Source organism: Schistocerca cancellata, chromosome 8 (genome assembly GCF_023864275.1).
Source record: "Schistocerca cancellata isolate TAMUIC-IGC-003103 chromosome 8, iqSchCanc2.1, whole genome shotgun sequence".
Lineage (NCBI taxonomy): Eukaryota > Metazoa > Arthropoda > Insecta > Orthoptera > Acrididae > Schistocerca > Schistocerca cancellata.
The window spans coordinates 242,183,819-242,191,516 of record NC_064633.1 but is presented as its reverse complement, the minus strand read 5'-3'; the positions used below and the strand labels follow the sequence as shown (position 1 = coordinate 242,191,516).

Sequence of the window (7,698 nt, the reverse complement as noted above, 5' to 3'; positions counted from 1 at the left end):
TGTTCTAGTGGCGAGCGTTGCTGCCTCTGGATCACGGGGTCCCGGGTTCGAATCCCGGCCGGGTTGGGGATTTTCTCTGCCAGAGGACTGGTGTTTGTGTTGTCTTCATCATTTCATCATTATCATTATCATTCGTGACAGTACCTAGATTGGATCGTGAAAAAAATTGGACTGTGTAAAAATTGGACTTTGTAAGGTCGCTGGTGACCGCGCAGTTGAGCGCCCCACAAAACAATCACCGTCATCATCCCCAATCATATCGTAACCATCGGTGCAGACAACCATCCAACACTCAACGGGGAAAATTATTGTTTTGTTAGTGGTGGGCGTGACAAGATATCCTGCGAAACATTACCTTTTCTGAAAACTATCTATCGGAACTCCACTCATGATGGAAATATTTTAGACTCAATAGCAACTAACTGACCTGGCCTCTTTGGGAGGTCCCTATCGAAAGTGATACCAGTGAACGTGGCACGGATGTGGCAACAATGATTACCAAAGAACTAAGGGCAACTAAAACAAGTAGAAAGATGAGCTCAAATGCAATGAAGTATCACGAACACAATTATTTCCTCCTTGCAAACTAGCGTGGATTCCGAAATTATCTATCATCCGAAACCTCACTCGCATTTTTCTCACATGACATCCGCAATGTCAAGGATCTAGGCAATCAGGTAGATACAGTACTCCTTGACATCCGAAAAGTGTTTGACTCAGTACCACATCTAAATTTACTATAAGTACTATCTTATGGGGCATCAAGCGAAATCTATGACTGGATTGAGGATTTTTTTGTGGGGAGGACGTAGAAAGTTATCTGGGATAGAGAATCATCAACAGTTGTAGCAGTAACTTCGAGTGTGCCTCAGGGAAGTGTGCTGGGACCCTTGCTGTTCATGTTGTATATTTAATGTCCTTGCATACAATATTAACAGTAACCTCAGATTTTTTGCATATGATGTAGTTATCTATAATGAAGTACTGTCTGAAAGAAGCCGCATAAATATTCAGTCAGATCTTGATAATGGGTCAAAGTGGTCCAAAGATTGGCAACACGCTTTCAGTGTTCAAAAACGTAAAATGTTGCATTTCACAAAACGAAGAAAAAACATAGTACCCAACGAATATAATAACAACGACGAGTCGGTTGGAATCGTCCAACTCATACAAATACTTGGGTGTAACACTTTGTAGGGATATGAAATGGAATGGAATGAGCACATAGGGTCAGCCATGGGTAAAACAGGTAGCAGACTTCCGTTTATTGGTAGCATATTAGGGATGTGCTGTCATTCTACAGAGGAATTTGCTTACATATCACAAGTGCAACCCATCCAAGAATATTGCTCAAATGTGTGGGACCTGTACCAAATAGGACTAAAAGGGAATATTGACCGGATACACAGAAGGGCAGCACGAATGGTCACGTTTTTTTGTTCCACGGGAGAGAGTTCCAGAGATTTCACTGCCTTCGAATAATGCAAATGCATGACGGTTTTTTAAAAGAAACATCTGATACGACTGAAGGAAATTCTTTAATTACTGTTATTACTATTGTTGATGTTGTTCTTGCTGCTGCTGTAACTGATGGTTGCAAAAATTAGAGAGAAGTAAATAGATATCGTGGGCCGTTTTTGTGACAAGTATGAGAAGCGCTGAGGAAGGAAGAAAAAGATGATGATGATGTTTGCTTTGTGGAGCGCTCAACTGCGCGGTCATCAGCGCAAGTCCCAATCTTTACACAGTCCAATTTTAGCCACTTTGACGAATGATGATTATGAAATCATAAGGACAACACAAACACTCACTCCACTGGCACAGAAAATCCTCAACCCGTCCGGCAATCGAATCCAGTGAGCAATGGGCGGCTCGCGGGCCGGATGCTGCTTGAGGAAAAGATTCATGAGGGAGAGGGGGAGGGAGAGAGAGAGAGAGAGAGAGAGAGAGAGAGAGAGAGAGAGAGAGACGCTGCAGAACCTCGCAAAGGAAGTTTTCAAAGCAGCTATTGTAAAACATCTTAAGTAAAGAAACAGCTTTACGAGGCGTAAATAAATGCAAAAATCTGAAGATGGGGTGGACATGAACGTACTCTCAGAAACACGTGTTTCGAGGCATAATTTGTCGGAGTGGCGTGTCGGGAAACGGATGCCATTCATATCGGTACGTTACCCCAAAAAATTAACGTCATGAGCGCTATAGTTTTAACTTCATGCGCTAAGGGCGCTACTGTAGCATCTCGTGACGAGGTTTAAGTAAGTATGTGAACCAGGCCCGCGGATCACCAAAAGTTGCCCATGCCTGGTCTACAGTACGTTTATTCATTTACACAACTGTGTCATAAAGTCTGTTTTGTTACTCACCTAATCTGCGAAGGTTCGGTGACTTGATAGGTGTATAACCCGGGTCTCTGACAGGCGAATTACGGCCCTGTTAACAGAAAGATGAAACAAGTCTTTGTAGCGTGAAATAGTAAAATGTTGTTGCTGTTCATTCTTCAATGTAGGCAGTAAAATGTACCGTGTGATAGAACTCATTTGTAGCATACCAGCAGTTGGTGTGTGTGGGGATGGGTGGGGTTGACGTAGAAAGAGAAAGAGAGAGAGAGAGAGAGAGAGAGAGAGGAATGGAAAAGCAAGGCCGCAATTTGGAAATACTATAACGTCGGAAATTCGCTAGGTATTCGATGTCTTCATGTACTTATCGCAAACGGTACAATACTGGAACTAATCATCGAAAGTGCGACATACAAACAAAATAAGTTTGAACAGATAGGGTATCCATTTTGTAGAAACATATACAAGCATTCGTGGCAAGCTGAAATTGAGCGATTCCCGAAGCAGGATCTCTGCCTTTCACGAGTGGTATGTTGGGCCTGCTGGTCTAGCAGTGAAGCGCTTGCCTGGAAACCGAGAGGTCGCGAGATTGAACCCGGAACCCGGTCGGACCACGGAAATTTTCAGCCTGCCTTTAATCAAGCCTTCACCTCTCAATGTGGTTCTGATCCCGCGTTAAACTATAGATCCTCTTTCGGTGGTACGAAAGTGGGCTATAAGAGAGACACACCAAGTCACCGAAGTGGTTTCCAATTGTAAGACTTGCAACCGGCCATTTAGCCACATGAAATTAAATGAAATACGAACAGTACTCCAGCAGATATGTTTTTTGTGTACCCTTCACGGACTGAGGCAAAGGTTCGAGCTGTCACCTAGTTTCCTGCACACTTTTCCAAGCCCCACGGTGACTAGTGGGTACCAAGGCTAACTGTGAGGCGTTCACAAATAGCACCACTGAAAGTGCACTGTCCACGCAAGGCAGCGATCTCGGGTCGATTCCCGCTAGGGCACAATAATTTTAGCTTGTCAAAAATGTTTGTCGCAACATGTAATTCGCTAAAAAGTAGAGCAATTTAATCGCTGATAAGACAATATCGCATACAACGTATGCTTTTTCGGCTGCAATAACGATTACAAACTATTGTTAAGTGTTTAACACTATTGCACATTGCAGAAAATCTTGTCGGCACGGCAACCACAGTTGGTGATTACGAAGCCGCTTCAACTTTATTTAATCTTATCGTCATCAGATCACAGCCGGTTTCGTAGGTCTGAGAACCACAACCTCAGGTGACACGTAACTGAGTCATAAGAGCTAAGTAATCCGGAACATGCAACCCAACTAATGAACCGATAAATGACAGTACGTCAATGAATCGAAATCAGCCAGACGTAGGGATTCAAGTTCAAAACGGTCGCTGAAGCTTCCGCTCCAGTCTATGTGCGTCCCCGGAACACGGAACGCTACCGTATACTGTGGAAGGATGTGGTTTTCAGTGGCACGAAACCGGCTGTGATCTGATGATAAAAATATTAAATATAACTGAAGTGGCTTCTTAATCCCCACGATATACCACATACATTCCAACATTTCAGCTGCTGTTTGAAGACGTCTGCATAATACTGAAAAATTGCAGCATACTACAACGTGTCTGTTCATATCGAGCGAGGTGGTGCAATAGTACCACCATGGGTTCTCATTTGAGTGGACGGCGATTGAAATGCCCGTTCGGCCACCAGAATGAGATTCTCCACGGTTTCCTCAAATCGCTTAACGCACGTGCAGGAACGTTTCCTTTTTAGTAGTTTCCTTCCCCAACCACAGCTTGTGTTACGCTTCTACCGATATCGGCGTGATGCGACGTTAAAGCTGAACGCATCAAATCTGGTGGCACATAAGAAGTTGAAAGATTGATGGAGAAAAGTCTGCCTGTCAGGCACGATCGAGATACACAACAGAAGGACAATAACTTTATGAAACCTTGCGTGTATATTTTCAAAATCATAGCTACCTCGCAGTATAGCTACTGAAATAGCGCCTGGGGAAGGAAAGATAATGCGAATCCATGTTTGGAAACGACTGTAAACATGTGCCGCGAACTTTACGCCTGTACCAGAGAAGATTACGCTCAATGTATTGGAAAAGAACAATGTTCGTGCCAGAGTCCAACCAAAAACTTTAAGCAATGCAGATGTTCATTTTTGTCTGCACATTACATAACAATGAAACATTTCTTCCAAGATAATAGTCATCCACTTACGAATCACGCATCACTGACTGTCTTTTGTCGACGACAAGTGTTGGATAGCACAATGCGAACATTGTAACACGGTGCATGGACATCTTCATTCCTGTGGATCAATGCAGATAAACAGTGAATGGTAGTTTCTACACCACTCAACAGAAGTAAGCTCTTTCAAATACTTGAAAAAATGCTGGGGCAGAGTGGTTATTATGCTTCTATGAAAATAATTTTGTGAATGATCTTAAAGCGACTCGAGAGGTAGGAGCCAAGTGCCAGCCAATTCTGGTTCTTTCTTAAACGTCACGTGCTCGCTATTTTGCCTGTTTTCTAAGGGCATACAGAGAGTTGTTTACCGTGGGTGGATGCACACTGGCCACGCTACCACCATCAATGCAACCTGTCAACCACAAAGTTATTCTATTAGAGCTATAATCATTTTTTCAATACAGATCACAATGGCTCGAAATAATTTCATCTTCATTGATGAAACATAAGGTGTAGTAACCTACTGTAGACAATCATGACTCAACCGAATCAAAATGCTTGCCTAGTGTGATATTAAGGGGTGTATTAGTTAACCTTCCTTTCAGAGTGACCGCAGGATCCAACGGAAACAGTGAAACGACCACGCAATTATTACAACTACCACCATGATCCACTACTGAAAACGACATGCATTCTGCACCCTTTCACTGTACACGCCAGACCTGTCTTGCGGGTTCAGAGTTCACTGAAGAAGGCGATATTAAACGAAGAGAAAGCCATTTTGTGTTAGGCGTAAGTCAAATGCTTCATATTGTGAACAGGAGCAACGTGTGCTTCTCGCATAACGTGAAATCAATTTCCAATAGTTCTAAAGTTACACCATCTTCTTCTTCTTTCTTTCTTTCTTTCTTTCTTTTCGTTTTGGCCCTATCAAGACTGCGTTAATCTACGCCAGATTCGTTTTTCTGCCCTTGAACCTAATCTAATATTCTTTCATTCTGAAACTTTGCAACCCTCTTCCTCCTACTATCCATGATGATTTTGCCCTGGATCTAATTCTGTCTTGGAAACCTGTGAATGTAGGATTTAAAAAAAAGACCCTGTAGTAAGTCTGTGGTCTCTGTATTCCCATTTCTTCCAGGTCAATTTGTACTTCTTGGCTCCAGAAACAAACTGAAGACAGTGTATCATTTGGTGTGTCAACCTCCTCTACTCCATTCTTACTAGTGTCCGAAGAACATGATACTTTTCCTGTTGATGTCCAAGATTCTCTCCATCTGGATATAGAGTTCTCGGTTAGCTAGCCTTGTATATTGACTGTCTCCAATTCTTCAGTGTCCAATTTCACCTGAGATACCCTCGCTTAACCAGTTCTAGTCTAAGTACTCCTGTTCTTACTAGGTTCAGTCGTCCTGCTGCGTATAAGGCTTCAGGGTGGATCACTGTCTGGTAATGTCTCAGTTCTACATTGAAGAGATATTATTCTCATTGCAGATGCTCAATGCTAAATTCATTTTGCTTGTTCGCGCTCCCATTACTTCTTCTTCTCAATCGAATATCTGCCCATTCTCCTAGGTATTTAAATCTCTGCACCTTCTGAATTGTCCCTCCTCCCATTGTCATCCACCCAAGGTGGGGTTTTCCACTATTTATAGTTCATGACTGGTAGTCGAAGAGCCGCGCGGTCTAAGGCGCTGCAGTCATGGACTGTGCGGCTGGTCCCGGCGCAGGTTCAAATCCTCCCTCGGGCATGGGTGTGTGTTTGTCCTTAGGATAATTTAGGTTAAATAGTGTGTAAGGGACTGATGACCTTAGCAGTTAAGTCGCATAAGATTTCACACACATTTGAACATTTTTTTGGTAGTCGAAGACAGAGCAAAGGAAGTTGGACTTTTACATTACTATCTTATAGTGCCCAGAAAGCCGAACAAATGACACAGAGATTCATAATATACGTCTTGCTAATTGGAAGAAAGCTATCGCCGTGTACACAAACTTACGCGAAACTTGGTTTCTCAAGACGCAATGATCAGGCGAAATTTAAGGACAAGAAGCTGTCCGTAAAAACACAAAAAAACCTACTGAACCGTGTCGGAGAACAGTTATCAATAAATGCCAGTGAACCAGTCTATGTAACGAACACTTAGAAGAATACAGTGTAGAGAGTACTGGCAGAACAACATTACAATCCTGTCGCAAAAAAACTTTGTAACCGAATTTACAAACTTAAAATGGTGTCATAATCTGCTCTTTACGAAGTAGACTCTTATGTCAAAGGTTTATCACAGTAAGTCAAATATTTAACTTAGGAACTGTGTACACTTCTTGAGGCAATGTAACTCATGGCGCGCATATTACCGGACTATATTCATCCCGAATTTGAGAATGGGAGCACTTAACGACTTACAATAAAATTCACACAATATCTGAAAGGTTTTAGAAACTTTTTCTCGCCGACATCATCCCCACAAAGTAAATGACAAAAGGCTTATAGATTACTACATTTTCGCTGCTCATGCAGTAACTTCAACAACAGGCATGGCATTTTAATTGATTACTTCTTTCCCACTGAGCGTTAGGCAACCCCTTCGGCATCCCTTTGGTACAGTTTGCCTACTTTCAGGCACTAGAGCAGCTGCCAGGCTGAATTGGTGTCTATGTTCAAGACAGGTATATTTGTAACGCGCTCAACCAGTCGTATGTGTGACACCGAGGGTATTGATGAAATGGGGAGGGGGGGGGGAGTCTTAAAGGGACCCATTCACGCAAATGTTACTGTTGCAATCCCGCGTGATCACGCCACACGAAGACGGAAGTAGAAGGATTGAAAAATCGTAAATATTCTTTGACGCGTCGGATCACGTTCAAATTTCCTCGAATGGTTGCAGCCTGAACACCAGAGCAAAATTGCAGTCGCACTGCACTCCAAAGAGGTGTGATCAGTTTCAATCGGATGGCTAGCCCGCAATCAGTTCGAGAACAGTTGTAGTGTGTGATATATGTCAGCAGTATCATAAATTGTTAATAACGTCGTCGTGCTGCTCATTGCACTGCAAACTGTCGTTATCGACCGCGAAATACGTAGGAATCAGCGCCTCAAGGGAAGGGGTGTTGTCACTTGCCCTCGGTGC

General features: G+C 42.9%; 1 long non-coding RNA gene across 1 annotated transcript in view; it reads right to left on the bottom strand.

The window, feature by feature from the left end:
• Positions 1-2,361: 2,361 nt before the first annotated feature.
• Positions 2,362-7,698, bottom strand: part of LOC126095725 (uncharacterized) — a 208,954-nt gene continuing 203,617 nt past the window's right edge. The window contains exon 3 of the long non-coding RNA XR_007521971.1: positions 2,362-2,430. This is a non-coding gene — a long non-coding RNA (uncharacterized LOC126095725). The remainder of the gene's footprint in view (positions 2,431-7,698) is intronic.